Consider the following 23,268-nt stretch of genomic DNA (forward strand, 5'->3'; position numbering starts at 1 on the left):
TTAAGTTAAGAAATACTATACATCGGTTAGATACTGATTCACCCCCCCTTCTCAGTATCTGTGAGATTCCTAACAAGTTAAGCGTCGATCTAAATGATATCGAGCTAGTAACCCGATAGCATATTAATGTCAATTCATTTATGAATCGGCATTAATATGCTATCGAGGTATTAACCTGATAGCATATGTAATGCTTATTGTTATTGGGATAAACATTTATTCAGGCCATTAACAAAGCATCATAACTAACACCGTTTCAAACAAGTGTTAAGTATTAAATGTTAGTTAACAAACATAACTGAAATCGGGATGTGCACCGATCAATAGGTGCCTTGATCGGTACCAAGACATCTATTGACCGGTCTTCTAAACATATAAAGCCCGACATGAATCATTTGGAGAAGACATAAAAATATTAATGATCTCTCTCCTTCTGCCTGCAACAAAACAATCAGATTATTAGACAATATAATCATATAAAATTCTCACATATATAATATGTTCTTTTATTGCAATTGAATAAAACTTTACATGGTATTAGAGCCAAGTTGATCGAACTTGAGGTTATTCAATTTTGTGAATAATTTAAGGACAAGGTTATATACTACATCACATTTCTACAATGGCGAGCACTGTCAGATTCAAAGACAGACTTGAAGGTGGCGATGATTTTTCAGCCTGAAAGTTCAGAATCCAGATGATCTTAAAGGAGAACAAAGTGGATTCATTTGTTCAAACTAAAAATGATTAACCTGAAAATGAACCTGACAAAACAACATGGATTGAGGGAAATGAAAAGGCCATCAAAATAATAGTTGATGGGGTGAGAAACAACATAATGCCCATCATAAGAAAACATCAAACAGCTTATAAAATGTTCAAAGCACTTGAAAGCACATTTGAAATATCAAATGCAAGTTGAACTCTGGCATTAAAACGAGAAATAAATCATATCACCATGAACAAGGGGGAGACAATCAACGCCTACTTTATGCGGATATCAATTCTAAGAGATGAACTAGCAACTCTGGATTAGGAGATCCAAAGCAAAGAGTTAACACTCATTGCTCTAGATGGGTTGCCTAGTTGATGAAGTACATTCGTCCAAGGCAGCAGTGCAAGGTCCAAGTATCCTAAGTTTGAAAGATTAAGGGACGATTGTCTCCAAGAAGAATCAAGATTGAACAAGATGGGAATAAAACAAAAGAACATAGATGAAGACCTTCAAATTCTAAATACTAACACAAATAAGACAACCAAGAAGAAGCAATTTAGGAAGAGGAAGGGTTATCAAGGTAAGAACACTTCAAAGAGAGACCTATCACATATTCAATGCTATAGGTGTGATAAGTTCGGGCACTTTGTTGCAAAATGTCCAGAGAGAGCCGAAAAAGCCACATTTGCCAGAGCAGGAAAATCTAAAAGAGAAGATGACTCCTAGAACTATGTCCTCTACTCAACACTTACAAGCCATGCATCAAATAAGTCTAACTCCTTGGTGATCGACAGTGGCTCATCTAGAAACATTACAGGGTTTAGAGAAGTGCTAGACTCCATGATAGGGGATAATGATGAGGAAGTAACCATCGGAGATGATTCCTCACATCCAGTTAGAGGAATTGGTTCCTGCACCATCAAACTGAAGACAGACATATCATTGCAACTCAAAGGAGTACTATATGTCCCCGGCATCAAAAGAAATCTAGTCTCCATATCAACCCTAGAAGATAACGGATACATAGTAACCTTCATGGAGAACAAGGTGTTGGCTTGGCCAAGAAATTCTTCCATCAAGAAACCTAAAGTCATTGGTCAAAGACAAGGCTATTTGTATGAGTTGTGCACAGAGCCCAACCTAGCCCTAATTCATGAAGCAACAAATGTAAATGAGGTTTGACATAGAAGACTAGGCACCGAAATTATAGAGCTTTATCATCTATGGGAAACCTTGTCACATGTTTACCTAAGTTGCAGCAATGTCATTCAAAGGCATGCAAGGGATGTGCCCTAGATAAAAATATCAAGGGTGCCTTCCATAATAGTACGAGGAAGACAAGCAAAGTTTTAGAGTTAGTTCATTCTGATATATGTGGACCCATGTCCGTTCCCTCTTTAGGAGGATGTTTGTATTATGTAATATTTGTTGATGACTACTCTAGGAAAACTTGGATCTACTTTTTGAAGTGTAAAGAATCAGAAGAGATCTTTAGTAGGTTTAAAGAGTTTAAATCACCGACGGAGAACTATTCAGAAAATAAAATTAAAATCCTAAAGACTGATAATGGGTGGGAATACACATCAGAATTATTTAGAGATTTTTGTAAAAACTCAGGGATTAAGAGGGAGCTAACAATACCTTATAATCCTTAACAAAATGGGGTAGTTGAAAGGAAAAATAGGACAATTGTAGAAGCCTCCAAAGCCATGATTTTTGATCAGAATCTAAATATCAATCTTTGGGCAGAAGCAACTAACACTACTACGTATATACAAAACAAATGTCCTCACTCACATCTTGAAAATAAAACTCCCGAGAAAGTATTTACCAAACTAAAGTCAGATATCAGCCACCTTAGGATATTTGGGTGTCCTGTCTATATACATGTACCTAAAGAGAAAAGACTAAAACGAGAACCTTTTGAAAAAAGGGGAATACTTGTAGGATATAGTGAAACATCCAAGGCCTATAGAATATATATACATGGTCAGAGAAATATTGAACTTAGTAGGGATGTAATCTTTGAAGAAGATTTAGCCTTCAAAAGAGCCCTAGGTACAATAGAGCTTGAAATCTATATCTCCACTCCTAACATAGAAGAAGATCCTACTCCTGAGCTTTAGAGGGAGAATCTTGAGGAAACTATAGGTGAAACTCCAATCCCACCTAGAGAAAACCTCAAGAAAAGACCTCTATGGGCCACCAAGACTGTAGCAGAAGCTCAAAAGTTTGTTGCTCCTTCAGGAACTTTCAGGGAAAACAAAAGACCTAATAAATTCACTAGCTATGTTGCTCTTATGAATGATTTCTCTAAAGTTGAACCAAACAATGTATTAGATGCACTTAAACATCAAGTATGGAAGGATGTCATGTTTGAAGAGTATCAGTCCATTATGAAGAATGATGTTTGAGAGATCGTTCTTAGGCCTACTAAGAAATCTGTTGTTTCCAAATGGTTTTTTAAAATCAAACATACTACAGATGGCAGTATTGAAAAGCACAAAGTCAGATTTATAGCTAAAGGGTTCTCTCAAAGGGAAAGAATAGATTATGAAGCAACCTTCGCACCTATAGCCAGATATACCTCAGTAAAAACAGTACTAGCCATTGCAGCAGCAAAAGGGTGGAAAGTGCACCAAATGGATGTTAAGACAACATTTTTTAATGGTGAGATCTCAGAAGAAGTCTACCTACAGCAACCTGAATGATTTGAAATTCAGGGTGCAGAGTCCCATGTGTGCAGACTCAAGAGAGCTCTCTATGGGCTTAAACAGACTCCCAGGGCCTAGTATGAAAGAATTGACACCTATCTCTCTAAACTAGGCTTCTCTAAAAATGATGCAGATCCAAATCTCTACTTCAAACAAAATAAAGGTGATATGTTAATATTGATTCTATATGTTGATGACTTACTAATCACAGGAGAAGATCACTTCATAAATCAATGGAAGAAAGTTTTATCTAAAGAATTTGATATGAAGGACTTGGGACTCCTTCATTACTTCCTAGGTTTGAAAATATGACAAAATTCTAAAAATATTATACTAAACCAAGAAAAGTATACCTTGAATATTTTGAAGAGATTCAGAATGCATAACTACAGACCTATGACCTCTCCCATGGAAACAAATTTACATAAACTTAAGGAAGCATCAGCAAGGTCACAATCCACTGACCCTACTCTCTACAGATAGATGATTGGGTCCCTGATGTATCTAATGAATACAAGGTCAGATATCTGTTATGCGATCAATGCCTTAAGTCAGTTTATGTGTGAGCCTAAGGAAATTCACTTGATTGCAGTAAAACACATTATGAGATATTTACAAGGTACTCTAAACCTTGGTCTCAAATATGAGAAAGTTGATCTAGACATACACGGATTTACAGACTCAGATTGGGCTAGAAGTGTGACTGACAGGAAAAGCACTTCAGGGTGTTGCTTCAGTTTAGGATCAGCCATGATATCTTGGAAAAGTAGAAAACAGTCTTCTGTAGCACAAAGTTCCACCGAGGCTGAGTGCATTGCAACTTCCATGGTTTCTCGAGAGGCAGTATAGCTTAGGAAGTTGCTTGTGGGACTATTTGGTGAACCCATAAAACCCAATGTCATCCACTGTGACAACCAAAGCTACATAAAGCTTTCTATAAATCTAGTATTTAATGACAGATCTAAGCATATTGAGATTCCATACTATTATGTACGAGACATGGTAGATAAAAATGTGATTAAATTGGAATATGTTAGTATAGGAGATCAGACTGTAGATATTCTGACCAAACCACTTTCCAGAGTGAAGGTTGATCACTTCAGAAAAGGTTTAGGTATGATAGAAAAGTAATCTGCTTTGTAAATAAGATGTTTAATGTGTAAACTTCTTTTGTCATGTTGGGACATTCTAGGTTTCACCCCTTGTGTTCATATCTAAGAGGTGACGATCTCTCAAATTATGAACACTTGTATGCAGACATCATAAGGTGACGATCTTATGATTCTCTAAACCAGTTATCATGTTGGATCTCTAGTATGTCATGGATGCGCCATGATGGTGTTGTGATAAAACATTTGTATAAAATGTTTCTGCACATATCACAACCTGGATAAAATGAAAATCTAACCATCCTCATATGTTTATCCTTAGTATTGCGTGTTTAGGCAATACTGATATCACGTGTTCAAGTGATATCTTGTCATAATAAAATGATGAATCTTTTATATCACATGGTTAGGTGATACTCTATGTCACATACTTAGAGTGATGTTTTATATTTGTATCTTATGTCTTGATGGTACTTCATATCATATGTATAGATGATATATATTCTTGGAGACTGACATTATGGAAAAGAAATGTGATGTAGGTTCCTTTATCTATCTTCCAAATCTAAGAGGGAGTGTTAATGCATTAATAGCTTCTGCAAGATAAGACTTTCCTAACCCTTTAATATCCTCTATTTTGTTTTGGTTTACTCATCTATGTTATTAGATTATCTGATTTATGCTTTTCAAACTGAATATGTTTATCAGATTATAACATTGATCATGATTATGATATTGACATTGGATAAAGATTGACGACTTGCTTAACATAGTTAAGCGTCGATCTAAATGCTATCAAGCTAGTAACCCGATAGCATATTAATGTCGATTCATTTAATTGATATGTTATCGAGGTATTAACCCGATAGCATATGTAATGCTTATTGTTATCGGGATAAACATTTATTCGGGCCATTAACAAAGCATCATAACTAACACTGTTTCAACCGAGTGTTAAGTATTAAATGTTAGTTAACAAACATAACCGAAATTGGGATGTGCACCGATCAATAGGTGCCTTGATCGGTCATGTCATCTATTGACCGGTCTTCTAAACATATAAAGCCTGACATGAATCATTTGGAGAAGACATATAAAAATATTAATGATCTCTCTCCTTCTGCCTACAACAAAACAATCAGATTATTAAACAATATAATCATATAAAATTCTCACATATATAATATGTTCTTTTATTGCAATTGAATAAAACTTTACAGATCATCTGTCTATGCCAATAATGCCACTATAGGAGCACATATGTACAAAATAGGAGGTTTTCCAGGAGTAGGAGGCATAAGAACTGGAGGTGATGCCAAATATTCTTTGAGTTTTTCAAAAGCCTTTTGACACAGGCGGACCCATTTGAATTTTGTGTCTTTGCGCAACAGGTGTGCAAATGGATGGCATTTATCTGCAAGCTGCAAGATAAAGCATCTGATAGATTGAAGTTTCCCTTAGAGGCTGTGCAACTGTCTGAGGGTCTTTAGGGGAGGAATTTCCATGATGGCTTTCACCTTTGTAGGATCAACCTCGATGCCTCTGCGAGAAACAATGAAACCTAGCAGTTTTCCCGTTGTGAAACCAAAGACAAGATTCTTAGGATTGAGGCACAGTTTGTATTTTTCCAATATTTCAAATATCTGCCTTAAGATAGGGATGTGCTCATGTCTTGTCTTTGATTTTCCTAGAAGATCGTTGCCATAGTCCTCCATGATTTTGTGCAAGAGGTCACCAAAAATTGTTTTCATTGCACGTTAATATGTGGCTTCAACATTTTTTAAGCCAAAAGGCATGACCCGGTAATAGAGAGTCCCCCATGGTGTTGTGAATGCAGTTTTGTGTTAATCTTCTTCCGCGTTCCTGATCTGATTATATCCGAAAAATCCATCCATAAGTGATAGCATCTCATGTCCCGATGTGAGATCCACAATCATGTCTATGTTGGGGAGCGAAAAATCATCCTTAGGGCAAGCCTTGTTTAGATCTCGAAAATCAGTACAGATGCGGATGCCCCCAGCGGGTTTGCCGACAGGTACAATGTTGGATACCCATTCAGGGTAGTCTATTAGTTTGATGAATTCTGCATCTAACATCTTTTGGAGTTCTGCTTTGACAAGGAGTGCAATATTTGGATGCATCTTGCGTAACTTCTTCTTTACGGGTTTTGCATCTGGATGAACATCAAGATTATGAACCACCAAGTCAGGATCTAGACCTAACATGTCAACATAGGACCAAACAAAGTTGAATTTTGTCTCTGTGAGGAAATTGATGAAGTCGTGTTTCTCTTGATCCGTGAGGGACTTGGCTATGAGCATGTTCTTTGGAATGTCTTTGGTGCCCATATTGATACTGTTTGTTTCTTTTATTAACAAGTTTGACCTCTCCTGTGGAAGATGACCAATGGTAGCGAGGTCAAGTCCCTCATCCTCAAGTGTCTTTTCCAGGTTTTCACTTTCAGATACGCCCTTTATTTTTACTTTTTGCTCATCCAAAGGTGCCTCCGAGAGGTTTTCACCTTAGAGAATCATGGTTTTTCTTTTTATTTATTTTTTTGTGACTAAGGGCATTGACTTGACTACCAAAGTATCCCTTTTCATGCAGTTGAATCCCATGTACTATGTTGCACTCTTTCAAATAACGCATAGTCAGGAGAGTTATAAGAGTGTTATCACTGACGCAGATGTCTAAAGTGGATTTGTCTTGTTGGCACCAGTCTATAAGTTTGGGATGGACAAGTTGTAGCTCGTGTGGAATGGGAGGGGTTATGGGAGTGATGGTGTTGATGTGGGTGTCAAAGAAGATGTCATCCTCGTATTCAAAAGGCATTTCATGGAACTCCTCTTCGTTAGAGTCTTCGACATCCAAAGAAGGACTTGAAGGGGCACCAGTGATAGTGATCTTAGGCACTGGAGTGTACCCCAAGCCCCTGTTATACTTGCATGAGATAGGATTTATTGGTGATTTTCTTCCTTTCTCCTCTAGTCCCAAGCCATGTCCTTTGTAACCCATTTTTTCTACTATAGCTGATGCTTTTGCATACATTTTTTTAGGTATTTTTGCTGGGTCTTCATCTTCTTCCCAATACGACCATGAAGAAACATTCGTGTCAAGGCTTTCCTCATCAAAAGGACCCCATTGCTGAAGAAACATTTGTGTCAAGGCTCTCCTCATCAAGAGGACCCCATTGCTGAAAGGTGGTATCTTTGCATTGTATAACAAGTTTCTGATCTTTTTTTATTTCTTTTGGTTTGTCGAATGACTTGGGAGATAAGGGGAGATTTCCTATTAATAAGACATCCTCCGGTTTGTATTCTCCGTGGCCATTATCCAGGGCCTTGATTTTGGGGTTTATTTGGGATGAGGTGGAGGCGACGTTTGATTTGTCAGATGGAGGAGTTGGAGAGGGTCTATTTAGTGGGAAATGATATGGATGTTTCCCCTCTAAGAGCTTGCAATATTGGAAGGGTTGTGGATAACCTTTGATAGTGATCTCTCTTCCATTGAAGGGGAATTCGATGCATTGATGATAAGTGGAGGGCACAGTCTGCAAGGAATGAATCCATGGGCTACCAAGGAGAATATTCTAAGGGAGATCAAGATCTAGGACTTGGCAAGGGGTCTCAATTGTAATAGGGCCCACTTGAAGAGGCAAAGTGATCATGCCTTTAAAAACTCTTTCTGCATCATCATATACTTTTATTGTGATTTTTCTTGATGTATCTACCAAGTCCTCAGAAAGTCCCAATTATTTTATTAACTTGTATGTACACAAATTGAGTCTGGATCCACCATCTATCAAGATACGTCTGACCTTGTGCTTCTGGATAAGGGCTTCGATGTGTAAAGGTTTATTATGGTCTTCATCTGCAGGAGCATCATTGGAAGTGAACACAAGGTGTTGTTGAGCGGCAAGGTTTCTAATGAAACTTGAAATTGGGCAGCATTGATATTATCGGGAATGCGAGACTCAACAAGGGCTTGTTCCAAAATTTCCTTGTGGACAAGGGAAGTCTTAAGAAGTTCAAGGATGGAGATCTGTGCGGGAGTCTTCCCAAGCTGGTCCGAGAGGTCATATCGGCCGATGGAAGACATGGGGGGAGGGTTTGGTGGGGGAGGGGCTCCTTGGACAGTGACTCTACCTCGGCGGGTGGTTACATTGCAGTCATTATGAGATTGGGAAGCAGAAGGTGTAGCACCTTGAATGACTATCTTAGTAGAGTTAGGTTTGCTTTGGGAAAGGGGTCTACAGGCTCAATGCGACCCACTAAAAAGTCAAAGCTCGTTATATGATTAGTGTAGTCATAGTTCACAGCGTTAGATGATGAGCCTTTACCTTTATCATGTTTTGGGAAGGATTCCTGGTACATTTTGAGTTTGTCATTGTTGTTACCAGGTTTTAAATTTGTTACCTCAATCTCACCTCTATCAATGAGATTTTGAATGTATATTTTAAGCTTCATGCACTTTCTTGTATCATGCCCATTGATACGATGATACTCACAATACTCATTCTCATTATACCACCCAGGTTTGGGTTGATTGGGGTCGAATGGGCGAATTATCGAGAAGACCACTATGCCTGCTTGGACAAGCTTTTGAAACACCACTTCAATGGGCTCGTTAAGAGGAGTAAAATCTCTTGGAGTCTTGTTATTGGATCGGGGTGGTCACCCCTAGACTGAGACATTGTTGTGAGGCTTTTGAGATTGATTTTGATTATTTTGATTGTTGAATTAGCGATTAGTCATGGTGGGTTTTGGAGGAGCGACCATAGTCTAGACCCGTTTTGCATCAATCACACCATCATTTGATTTTTTGTAATGTTTTAAGGTTCCTTCCTCTAAAAAGACAAGTTTGAGGGCTACGCCCGTGTCAGTCAATTTTTGGAAAGATTTAATACATTGTGATCAAAGGTCTTAATCGTTCGGGCACCAGGATCTTTTGAAATAATTCAATTTGGTGTTGTTCTGGCATGTCCCATTGTAATTTCTTGATAAGATGTCACCATCTTTGGTAGAAGTTAGCAAAACTCTCTCCAGGCCTTTGTTTCATGTTACAAAGGTCCATCATGGAAACATCATTAGCAATGTTGTAGGCATAGTGAGCCACAAACTTCTTCCGAGAAGGAGGTGATAGAACATCGAGGTAAGGACGAGAACCATGCAAGGGCATCTCACGTGAGACTCTTAAAAGAGCCTTTGAAGGTATAAGTCACTATAGGAGACTTCTAGACATAAGATGTGAAACTCACGAACATAGTCTTGGGGGTCTCCTTTGCCCTCATACTTCGTGAACTTAGGCATCTCAAACCTTGGTGTGTATGGTGCAATTGATATAGATGGGTCATAAAGACAAGGACATAATTCCTCAAACAAGTAAGGTTTCCTTTTGTTAGTCCCCTTCCTTCATGTCTTTGATAATGTTTTTCATGTCCTAGATTTCTTTAATGAGGTCTTGTTATGGATTTTGGACATGATGAATTGTGTTTGCCCCTAGAATCAGATGAGTCATGGAAGGTGGGCCACCACCACTATGTATTGATATGATGAGGAAGAGGGGATGTGAGATGTGATGATCGATGTCATAGGGACTTGAGTGACAGTTGGTTGTGACCCATCAATTGTTGTGACAGGAGGAAGTGAGGTTTGAATGAAGTTAGCAACATTGTTGAGAGGAATGAAGGATTGTTGAATAGAAACGTATGGTCAGGTAGTAGAAGACGACATAGAAGCATGTTGGAGAATAGATGAGATCGGATTTGATATTGGCATAGATTATAAGAAGAAGGTCGAATGGAGACCATGGGGATAGATGTCGCGGGTGCTATTGATTAGGGTTGAATGATGGGCGAGGGCGCAATTGATTGACTTTGAGGAACGGGCGTGACGATATGAGTAGGAGCAACGTCTCCTTGTGATTGTTGACCAAGAGTGGATCTATCAAAATCGGAGGGGAGTTGAGCTCCATTTTCAAGGAGAGTCTTTAGAAAAGCACTAGGATTATGTCAGATAAATTTCTCCAACATTTCTTGATTATAAGAGTCTTCTAAGAAAGTTCGCACTTCTGAAGAGAGTTCATCTTGATCAACCATATTAGGGTCTTATGGTTGATTTTGAATGTTGGGTTGCACACTTTGTGTAGGATCTTGTGTAGAGTCTCCATATAAGACACTAATGTCCGGCATGCCATATTGTTGTTCGACCATCTTTTTCTTTTGAGATCGAGTTGTGACCATACAAGAATGACCTTAGAAAGATTGATTAGAGGAGGAAATTTGATGAAGGGACTTAGCAAGGATCTTAGATTTTGGATTTAATTTGGATTTGATGAAATTGGATTTGATTGACTGGTAGAGTCCTTGGATTAGGACACGTGTTTGATTAAGATTGCACCTTAGTGCTTGGATGAGGATTTTAGGTGGGAGATGTTGATGAAACCACAAGCAAGGTAATGACCAAGTTGGGTATAATTTAGACCTTGGGATCAAAGTCTTTCTTCTACTAAGAGTTGACTAATGACCCTAAGCAAAATAAAGATGTGATAAAAGAGTCTTGATCGACTCAAAGGATAGCACAAAGGTACTTGGAGAGGATTCGTCTTCAAGCACAAAGCTAAATGATTGATTGATTAAGGATGAGGTCTAATTAAAACTTCACAAGGCACAAAACCTTAACATGAGGTTAAATTGGATTAAAGGATAAATTTATTTGGATTTGATAGTTGATTTGATGATTGATTTGTGATCAATTAATGTGTTAAGTCTTTAGGAAAAGATAGAGGATGAATGATCAAAGATAGATGATAGTGATGATTAGAAGAAATTTGATGACTAGGCTATCCTTGGCATGAACATGACTCAATAGATGATTAGTTTGGATGGTAAGTTGTATGAAGGGATGCAACCACCCTGATTCTGACGATAGTTGGTGTTAAAAGACAAACCTGAACCTTGATGGAGGGCACAAACTCTTAATTCATCACTAGCATTAAACTCATTGCTATGACCATGGATGTAATCGTGATAATGGTGCAAAAAGGTCATATGTTTAAGCAAGAGTTTGCGATTTGTGTACCAAAACTTCCGACGTCTAATAATTTGTGCTTATGTGAGCTTCTTCTTCTTGATAGGTCGGTGGGTTGACTTCTTGGGATGCTTATATGACTTGGGCTTATGAAACATGAGCTGGACGGAGCTCTGACGTAGTTTGAGACTTGTTTGGAAGACTTGAGTTTGTTATGACTTGGACTTGATTGATGTTGGTTCAAAATTGTGTGACTAGGACGTGACTTTGAATATGATGTGGACTCGATTTGAATTTGGTGATAATGACTAGGATGTTGATTAATTCTACTCTTGGCAAGAAGACAAGGAAAACACATTGGACATTAATTCAAATAAGCACATCAAACATATCAAGCTACCCTAAGGAATTGGCGTGATTTATTTTTATTTTGAAAATTTCAACATGCACTATATAAAATATTATTTATTTACACACATCATAGGTACACATAGTGATTAAGTCATGCATATATTCCATGTTCAGATGGTGATTGAACAATATGCTATGATGTCATAACCAAAAAATCAAGTTTTATGTTTTTTTTAGAGTTTGAGATAAGGCCCTTACACTACTAATTGATAAACAAATTAAGCTAGCAACTTATTAGGAGAGGGATTAGAAGAATGATTAGGTAGGATTAGGGCAAATGGGATTTATAGGAGGATTTGACTAGGAGAGAGAATGAGTGGAGAGAATTACAAATTAGAAAAATAATGATAAGTGAGAATAGAGGACTTCTAGAAGAATTCATTAAATTAATGATGGATTAGGAAAAAAGTGATTTGTAGGAATCATCTAGATTAATTAATTAAAAGGAAGAATTTGAAGAGAAGTAATTTTAGGGATTTTAGGAGAATAAAGGTAAATTGATTTATAAATAAATCAATCAACAGACTATAGTGACAACATTAACTATATTTAATTAATATTGAGAAGGAATAGGGATTTGCATAATTAATAAATTAATTAAAATAATTAATTAAAGTGTCTACAATTAATATGTTGTCATATTTTATGATTTATTGTTAGTTATCAAATATGGAATAGTGTTAATATATTACAAGTCAATATTTTTTAAAATAACTGTGTGAATTGCATTAGTAAATGATATTTTTGTAATACTCTTTTAAATAATTTAATGTGAATTACATGCATAAAATGAGTAAATTTTACTTTGTGCATTATTTTATTAACAATTCAAAAAAAAAAATTTGTTTTTACCTCTAAAGGTATTCCCACGACCCAGTCAAATGTCCAATCCGTCTTACCTTGGTCTTACTTATTGTCAAGTAGGGGTCAGAAAGGAGCTGAAGTGAAGAAAATGGCTTTTACCTTTAAAGGTATCCCCACAACCCAGGCTAATGTCCAATTCGTCTTACCTTGGTCTTACTTATTGTCAAGTTAGGGTCAGGAAGGAGTTGAAGTGAAGAAGGTGCTCTCGCTTTTAAAGGTATCCCCGCAACCCAACCCAGTGTCCAATCCACTTCACCTTGGTTTTACTTATTGCCAAATTTGGGTCACAAAAGAGCTGAAGCGAATAAGAGGGCTTATGTTGTGAGTAAATGATAAATTTATTTTCAAAATTGTGACTTTTAACTGTAAGGTTGAGATCAAATTTAATAAATTTTTAAATAAAACTTGACCTATAAAAAATACAAAAAAAATGAGACAAACAATAAAGAATATCATTGACCTACTTTAAGCTATCAGAAAATACGACCTCAAGGAATAACCATGGCCATTGGTTATTCCCTTCAATCTTTAGAACGGGTTTTTCTATTAAACATTATACTTGGCCATGAAGATGGAAGCTTGTTTGGCCTCCCCTAATTGATTTAAGACAACCACAAAACAACACAACACACAAATACACACAAGACAGTAAAACAAACACGACATGGCATGACACATTTTATTTTATTTATAACAAAAATTAATTACATAGTTTTAAATATGCGACTTAAATATGATTAGTATGTTGTCATGTTTTATGATTTGTTGTTAGTTATCAAATATGGAAATGTTAAATGTTACGAGTCAACTTTTTAAAATATTTGTGTGAATTGTATATATTTTTGTATTACTCTTTTAAATAATCTTTAGTGTGAAATGCATTCATAAAATGAATAAATTTTATTTTGTGAATTACTTTATTAACAATTCATAATTAATTTTTTTTCGTTTTTACCTTTAGAGATATCCCCACGACCTACCCCAATGTCCAATTCACCTTACCTTGGTCTTACTTTTTGCCAAGTTGGGGTCACGAAGGAGCTGAAGTGAAGAAGAGAGTTTACCTTTAGAGGTATCCCCACAACCCAGCCCAGTGTCCAATCCGCCTTACCTTGGTCTTACTTATTGCCAAGTTGGGGTCAGGAAGGAACTGAAGCGAAGAAAGATGCTTATGTTGTGAGCAAATAATAAATGTTTTGAGTCAACTTTTAAAATATGTGTCAATTGTATTTATTTTTGTATTACTCTTTTAAATAATCTTAGTGTAAATTGCATTCATAAAATGAATAAATTTTATTTTGTGCATTACTTTATTAACAATTCATAATTAATTTTTTTTTGTTTTTACCTTTAGAGGTATCCCCACGACCTACCCCAGTGTCCAATTCACCTTACCTTGGTCTTACTTCTTGCCAAGTTGGGGTCATGAAGGAGCTGAAGTGAAGAAGAGAGTTTACCTTTAGAGGTATCCCCACAACCCAGCCCAGTGTCCAGTCTGCCTTACCTTGGTCTTACTTATTGCCAAGTTGGGGTTATGAAGAAACTGAAGCAAAGAAGGGTGCTTATGTTGTGAGTAAATAATAAATGTTACGAGTCAACTTTTTAAAATATTTGTGTGAATTGTATTTATTTTTGTATTACTCTTTTAAATAATCTTAGTGTGAATTGCATTCATAAAATGAATAAATTTTATTTTGTGCATTACCTTATTAACAATTCATAATTAATTTTTTTTCGTTTTTACCTTTAGAGGTATCCCCACGACCTACCCCAGTGTCCAATTCGCCTTGCATTGGTCTTACTTATTGTCAAGTTGGGGTCACAAAAAAGATGAAGTGAAGAAAAGGAGGCTTACCTCTAAAGGTATACCCACAACCTAGCCCAGTGTCCAATCTGCCTTACCTTGGTCTTACTTATTGTCAAGTTGGGGTCAAGAAAGAACTGAAGCAAAGAAGGGTGCTTATGTTGTGAGTAAATAATAAATTTATTTGCAGAATTGTGATTTTTAATTTTAAAAAAATTCATAATTGTGATTTTTAACTTTAAGGTTGAGATCAAATTTAATAAATTTTTAAATAAAACTTAAACTATAAAAAATGCAAAGAAAACGAGACAAAAACCTTTAAAAATGGTATTGGCCTACTTTAAGCTATCAAAAAATACGACCTCAAAAAATAACCATGGCCATTGCCTATTTCATCGAGTCTTTAGAAGAGGTTTTTTTATTAATTATTAAACTTGGCCATGAAGGTGGAGATTTGTTTGGCCTACACTAATTGATTTAAGATAATCACAAAACAACACAACACACAAATACACACAAGATAATAACACAAACACGACACAACATGACACGTTTTATTTTATTTATAGCAAAAATTATTTACACAGTTTTAAATATGCAACTTAAATATGATTAGTATGTTGTCATGTTTTATGATTTGTTGTTAGTTATCAAATATGCAATAGTGTTAATATGTTACAAGTCAAAACTATTTAAAATAATTGTGTGAATTGTATTTATTTTTGTAATACTCTTTTAAATAATCTAGTATGAATTGCTTTCATAAAATGAATAAATTTTATTTTGTGCATTACTTTATTAACAATTCATAATTATTTTTTTGTCATTTTTACCTTTAGAACCTTGGTCTTACTTATTACCAAGTCGAGGTCACGAAAGAGATGAAGTGAAAAAGTGGGTTTACCTCTAGAGGTATCCCCACAACCCAGCCTAGTGTCCAATTCGCCTTACCTTGGTCTTACTTATTGCCAAGTTGGGGTCAGGAAGGAACTGAAGCGAAGAAACGGGCTTATGTTATGAGTAAATAATAAATTTATTTGCAGAATTGTGATTTTTAATAAGTTTATTTTCAAAATTATGATTTTTAATTTTAGGGTTGAGATCAAATTTAGTAAATTTTTAAAGAAAACTTAAACTATAAAAAATGCAAAAAAAACGAGACATAAACCTTAAAGAATGGTATTGGCCTACTTTAAACTATAGAAAATACGAGGTCAAAGAATAATCATGGCCATTTGTTATTCACTTCAGTCTTTAGAAGAAGTTTTTTTATTAAACATTATACTTGACCACGAAGGTGGAAGTTTGTTTGGCCTCGAGACAACATGACACAACACAACACCACATTTTATTTTATTTATAACAAAAATTATTTACACAACACAAACACGACACAACATAAGACCACATTTTATTTTATTTATAACAAAAATTATTTACACAGTTTTAAATATGCAACTTAAATATGATTAGTATGTTGTCATGTTTTATGATTTGTTATTAGTTATCAAATATGGAATAGTCATAATATGTTACGGGTCAAAACTTTTTAAATAATTGTGTGAATTGTATTTGTTTTTGTAATACTCTTTTAAATAATCTAGTGTGAATTGCATTCATAAAATGAATAAATTGTATTTATTAAATTACTTTATTAACAATTCATAATTAATTTTTTTTCATTTTTACCTTTAGAGGTATCCCCATGACCTACCCCAGTGTCCAATCTGCCTTGCCTTGGTCTTACTTATTGCCAAGTTGGGGTCATGAAAGAGATGAAGTGAAGAAAAGGGGGCTTACCTCTAGAGGTATACCCACAACCTAGCCCAGTGTCCAATCCGCCTTACCTTGGTCTTACTTATTGCCAAGTTGGGATCAAGAGGAACTGAAGTAAATAATAAATTTATTTGCATAATTATGATTTTTTATTTTAAGGTTGACACCAAATTTAATAAAATCTTAAATAAAACTTAAACTATAAAAAATGCAAAAAAAACGAGACATAAACCTTAAAGAATGGCATTGACCTACTTTAAACTATTAGAAAATACATCATCGAGGAATAGCCATGCCCATTGGCTCTTCCTTTCAATCTTTAGAAAACATTTTTCAATTAAACATTATATTGACCATGAAGATGGAAGCTTGTTTGCCCTCCCCTAATTGATTTAAAACAACCACAAAACAACACAACACACAAAAACACAAAAGCCAATAACACAAACACGACACATGACACATTTTATTTTATATAAATAAATTATTTACATAGTTTTAAATATGCAACTTAAATATGTCTATTATGTTGTCATGTTTTATGATTTGTTGTTAGTTATCAAATATGGAATAGTGTTAATATGTTACAAGTCAAAACTTTTTTAAATAATTGTGTAAATTGTATTTATTTTTGTCACTCTTTTAACTAATCTAGTGTGGATTGCATTTTTAAAATGAGTAAATTTTACTTTATGCATTATTTTATTAACAATTCATAATTAATTTTATTTTGTTTTTACCTTTAGAGGTATCCCCACAACCTAGCCCAGTGTCCAATCCGCCTTACCTTGGTCTTACTTATTGCCAAGTTGGGGTCAACAAAGAGCTGAAGTGAAGAAAGAGGGCTTACCTCTAGAGGTATCCCCACATCCCAACTCAGTGTCCAATCCGCCTTACCTTGGTCTTACTTATTGCCAAGTTGGGGTCACAAAGAACTGAATCGAAGAAGGGGCTTATGTTGTGAGTAAATAATGAATTTATTTGTAGAATTGTGATTTTTAATAAATTTATTTTTGGAATTGTGATTTTTAACTTGAGGGTTGAGATCAAATTTATTAAATTCTTAAATAAAACTTAAATTATAAAAAATGCAAAAAAAATTGAAACATAAACATCAAAAAATGATATTGGCCTACTTTAAGCTATCAAAAAATACGACCTAAAAGAATAACCATGGACATTGGCTATTCCCTTCGAACTTTAGAAGAGGTTTTTTTATTAAACATTATACTTAACCATAAAGGTGGAAGTTTGTTTGGCCTCCACTAATTGACCTAAAACAACCACAAAATAACACAACACACAAATACACACAAGACAATAACACAAACACGACAAAACATTACACAACACAAAAATTATTTATATAGTTTTAAATATGTAACTTAAATATGATTAATATGTTGTCATGTTTTATGATTTAATGTTAGTTATCAAATATGGAAGTGTTAATATATTACGAGTCAAAAAAATTTTAAATAATTGTGTGGATTGTATTTATTTTTGTAATATTCTTTTAAATAATCCAATGTGAATTGCATTCATAAAATAAATAAATTTTATAGTGCATTATTTTATTAACAATTCATAATTAATTTTTTTTGTTTTTACCTTTAGAGGTATCACATGACTTAGTTCAGTGTTCAATCCATCTTACCTTGGTCTTATTTACTGCCAAGTTAGGAACGGGATAGAGCTGAAGTGAAAAAGAGGGCCTATGTTATGAGTAAATAATAAATTAATTTTTAGAATTGAGATTTTTAATTGTAAGGTTCAGATCAAATTTAACAACAAAAAATAACCATGGCCATTGGTTATTCCCTTCAATCTTTATAAGGGGTTTTTCTATTACACATTAGACTTGGCCATGAAGATGGAAGCTTGTTTTGGCCTCCCCTGATTGATTTAAGACAACCACAAAACAACACAACACACAAATACATAAAAGTCAATAACACAGACACGAAACATGACACAATATGACACATTTTATTTTATTTAAAACAAATTATTTACATAGTTTTAAATATGCAACTTAAATATGATGAGTATGTTGTTATGTTTTATGATTTGTTGTTAATTATCAAATATGAAATAATGTTAATATGTTACGAGTCAAAACTTTTTTAAATAATTTGGTGAATTGTATTTATTTTTGTAATACTCTTTTAAATAATCTAGTGTGAATTGTATTCATAAAATGAGTAAATTTTACAATGCATTATTTTATTAATAATTCATAATTAACTTCTTTTGTTTTTACCTTTAGAGGTATCCTCACGACCTAATCCAGTGTCCAATCCACCTTACCTTGGTCTTACTTATTGCCAAGCTGGGGTCATGAAGAAACTGAATCGAAGAAGGGGGGCTTATCAAAGAATGTATCCCCACAACCCAACCCAGTGTCCAATCCGCCTTACCTTGGTCTTACTTATTGCCAAGTTGGGGTCAGGAAGGAACTGAATCGAAGAAGGGGGCTTATGTTGTGAGTAATTAATAAATTTATTTGCAGAATTGTGATTTTTACTAAATTTATTTTTCAAAATTGTAATTTTTAACTTTAGGGTTTGAGTCATAAGAAACTGAATCGAACCAAGTGGGTTCAGGAAGGAACTGAATTGAACCAAGGGGGCTTATGTTGTGAGTAAATAATAAATTTTTTTGCATAATTGTGATTTTTAACTTTAAGGTTGATATCAAATTTAATAAATTCTTAAATAAATCTTAAACTATAAAAAATGCAAAGAAAACAAGACATAAACCTTAAATAATGGTGTTGGCCTACTTTAAGCTATCAAAAAATAAGACCTCAAAGAATACCCATGGCCATTGGCTATTCCCTTCAGTCTTTAAAATAGGTTTTTTTATTAAACATTATACTTGGTCATGAAGGTGGAAGTTTGTTTGGCCTCCACTAATTGACCTAAAACAACCACAAAACAACACAACACACAAATACACACAAGACAATAACACAAACACGACACAGGCACAACACAACACATTTTATTTTATTTATAAATAGTTTGAAATATGCAACATAAATATGATTAGTATGTTGTCAGGTTTTATGATTTGTTGTTAGTTATCAAATATGGAATAGTGTTAATATGTTATGAGTCAAAACTTTTTTAAATAATTATGTGAATTGTATTTATTTTTGTAATACTCTTTTAAATAATCTAGTGTGAATTGCATTCATAAAATGAATAAATTTTACTGTGCATTATTTTATTAACAAATCATAATTAATTTTTTTATTTTTTATTTTTAGAGGTATCCACACGACCTAGCCTAGTGTCCAATTTGTCTTACCTTGGTCTTACTTATTTCCAAGATGAGGTCAAGATGGAGCTGAAGTGAAGAAGAGAACACTTACCTCTAGAGGTATCCCCACAACCCAACCCAACCCAGCCCAGCCCAGCCCAGTGTCCAAACTGTTTTACCTTGGTCTTACTTATTGCTAAGTTGGGGTCAAGAAGGAGCTGAAGCGAAAAAGGGGGTTTATGATGTAAGTAAATGATAAATTTATTTTCAGAAATTGTGATTTTTAACTTTAGGGTTGAGATCGAATTTTTAAAAATTCTTTAATAAAATTAAACTATAAAAAATGCAAAGAAAACGAGACATAAACCTTAAAGAATGACATTGACCTACTTTAAACTATTAAAAAATATGACCCCAAGGAATAACAATGGTCATTCGCTATTCCTTTCAGTCTTTAAAAAATACAACCTTAAGCTATCAGAAAATAGTCCATCCTATTCCTTTGGGAGACAAATCGATGAAAAAATAAAAGCCAATTAATTTTAAAGAAGAGCAACATGAATGAAAGTGCATAGGAACCTGAACAAAAGTCTCAAACCATAATAATATTAATAGTAATTATTAGAGAGGCAGGGCGAATCAAATTACTAGAGGAAGCAAGAACTTGCAAATTCAATTAAACATAAATAAATAAAATAGAAACAAATGGGAGAATAAGGAGAATGGAGCTTGCAAAGTAAAACATATTGAATTCTCTAAAGAACGCATCAGTAAAATGAAGGAAAGTGCATATTAAAGAAGAGAAGTAATAAATAAGTGAAAGAATAAAAAGAAATATGTGTGCAAGGAAGCAAAGGATTAATTGCACATGCATAGAGAATGAGGAGATAAGGAAGGTGAAGTAAAAAGTTATCAGGCAAAGGACATTGGATTGGGAGAGGAAACAATTTAAGAGTGAAGTGGCAATTTCAAATATATTAAAAACGATTTTGAACAAGTATTTAGAGAGTTTTGTTTTGCAGAGTAGCAATAGAATGTAAATGATGTTTGCAAACTGTAAGATAAGTTTTGTTTTGCAAAATAAAAATAAGCATGTTTGAATTTAGCTACCATAGCTTCAATAGGGTCTAACACACCTCTAGGCCAACTACAAAGATTAACAATCATCACATAGTAACTACATGGTACACAGTTGTTCCAAGAATTACACTTATAAAATCAAACAGTGTTGTCACCATAATTACACTTGAGGCTCAATGTTATACCAAGGCATCTACCAACCCATCATGCACCTACCAGTCACACCATGTAGTCATCCTAATGTCAAGGAACCCACCTACAAGTGAATAAAATTGTTGGAAATGTTTTCATCGATGTCAAATTGAATTTTGTTCAAGAATAGAGATTGTTGGAAATATGGTCATTGATGTCAGAGTGACATTGACATTGGAAATACTATATTGATGACAAAGGTTGTTGATGTCAAACTTTGAGCTCTCATTTGAACATTCATAATTGACAACTTAAGGAGATGTTGTTGGAATGAACTCTGAGAGTTCTCTTATTGCTGGTTGAGGATGAAAACCCTCTACTATGTTGGTGGTTTCGGTGGTGAAAAATCTACCCTCGCTAGTTGGTGTGTTGAGATACAGATTACAATGATTTTGAAAAACATCTACCCTCGCAAGAATGGTAATATATTTTTGAAAAATATGAAGATCTTTGAGATTTTTTGATGTTGCAAATTGCCCTCCTAGGGAGAAGCGCCATTCTTGCCTTGGCACGTGGGAGCTGATTGTGGAGATTTTTTAGCATTGTGGTCTGTAAATTATTCTTACAAGGTGACGTCTAGGTCCTCAAAGCTTGCCCATAGCCTAGTTCGACTAGTGGTCAAATGTGACATTTACTTACACATTGGTGAATCGCCCTTGTGGATTTCTTGCTTCCAACTTCTTGTTGCAGACTTACTAAGATACATTTCTGAGTATTTTGAGCCTTGGTTATTGTGTTTATGATTGGTGATAAGTTGGAAAATTCATAGCAGATTTGTAGCTACTTGTATGAGCATTTTGAAGGAGATTTTAAAGGTGTATGTGAGTAGAGTTACCTTTCTAAAGGTGTTTCATGCTTAGACTTTCTTGTCAAGTGTTTACTTCTTGTAATACAAAGTTGAAAGACAAAAAATTCTGACCTGCAACTCTTATATTTCAGATTTGATGAGGTTTAAGTTGTAGACATCAGGTTTCCACAGTCCATGTAGAGTGTGATTTGGGCTTCTGGATTTGAGGTTTAATTTGCTTTCTATAGATGCATGTTTGCTTTGAATGCTTGGGAAACAATCAAATAAGATTATTGCTTGCAATTGCTTTGTAATGGTAAACCATTGCATGCTACACTTTACATCAACCAAGAAAAAAAAAAATAGGGGTGAACATTTAAGGGACACACACCCACCAACCCTAGTGTTACGGTGGAAGCTGAAATAAGACAAATTGGGGACTTGATGAGGTGGTTTCACCATAAGAATAAACCAATTTCTCCATCCACCAAAAGTTCTACTACAAATTCCTCAAAATTGAAGACAAACATCAAGAATCTTTAAAATAGAAAGTATCAAAATAATTATGCAAGCAGATCCTGTCAGTTGTATCGCATTTGGAGGCATGAACATGAGTGTTTGAGGATACAAAAACACAACACCTAGACACGTGCCCAGTATCAGAACACAATCACCTGACACTTGGACACCAGTAACCCTAGGACCAAAGTTATTAATATCAGTTGAAGTTTGTCAAGGATGATCATGTAGCCTTCTTGAGTCCATTTCCAGCATTCATTTCTTGACCAAACATGCTCTATCCTAATTCTGAGTTTATTTCTATAGTTTAATTCATTTCTTATACTATCCAAGTTCACACACTTTGATATATAAGATCAGATTTGAATACCTTAGTGTTGAATTTTATTAGAAATCTCATTTATTTAATAAAGTGAACATATGAAAATAAATTTTAATTTAAATAAACACTCAGAGGTTAAAATCTGCTCTTTCAGAGGGAGAGCCAAGATCTGAAGTTGACTATTGTTAAGAAAAATTTAATGTCCACAAACAAGATACATGAACAAGTTAAGAGAATACAAGACAAGGAATGATAAGAAAAGATGATCCTTTGTTGAGAAAGAAATTAATGTCAACCAAAGTCCAAGCTCTTGGCATTCAAAAAACTACTATATAATTAGAAGAATGGATTGGATGCAACCGCAAGCAACAAAAAACTACAACCAAACTATCAAAGCACTATAGCAGTCTCATTTGGGTTACTGCTGAAAATTAACAGAAACACATTTTTTAAGTTAGTGGAACCAATACTTATTTTGAAAATTTGACAAGTTTGTTAGCAAATGTCCTCAGTTTGGTTAATAGCTGGAACCAATTGGGTTGTTTTGTTTTATATGATGAAAAAAGAAAAATTGTTATGATCAAAACAAACTTTGACTAAACTAAATGAAACATCTTTAGAAGCTTCGCCATTTAAATTAAAAATGACAAACACTTCAGAAACATCCTTTAAGAAGCTTA

General features: G+C 34.6%; 1 long non-coding RNA gene across 3 annotated transcripts in view; it reads right to left on the reverse strand.

Annotated features, from left to right (window-relative positions):
• The window catches only part of LOC131048391 (uncharacterized), a 93,494-nt gene that overhangs the window by 23,825 nt on the left and 46,401 nt on the right, over positions 1 to 23,268 (reverse strand). Inside the window, exon 7 of one of the 3 annotated variants that reach the window (XR_009106406.2) lies at positions 369 to 437. The exons of 1 other annotated variant lie outside the window; for it this stretch is intronic. This is a non-coding gene — a long non-coding RNA (uncharacterized LOC131048391). Of the gene's footprint in view, positions 1 to 368; positions 438 to 5,478; positions 5,663 to 23,268 lie in introns of those variants that run through there. One more of the 3 variants, XR_009106405.2, reaches the window with a different exon arrangement.

Source organism: Cryptomeria japonica, chromosome 8, assembly GCF_030272615.1.
Source record: "Cryptomeria japonica chromosome 8, Sugi_1.0, whole genome shotgun sequence".
NCBI classification, from domain to species: Eukaryota; Viridiplantae; Streptophyta; class Pinopsida; order Cupressales; family Cupressaceae; genus Cryptomeria; species Cryptomeria japonica.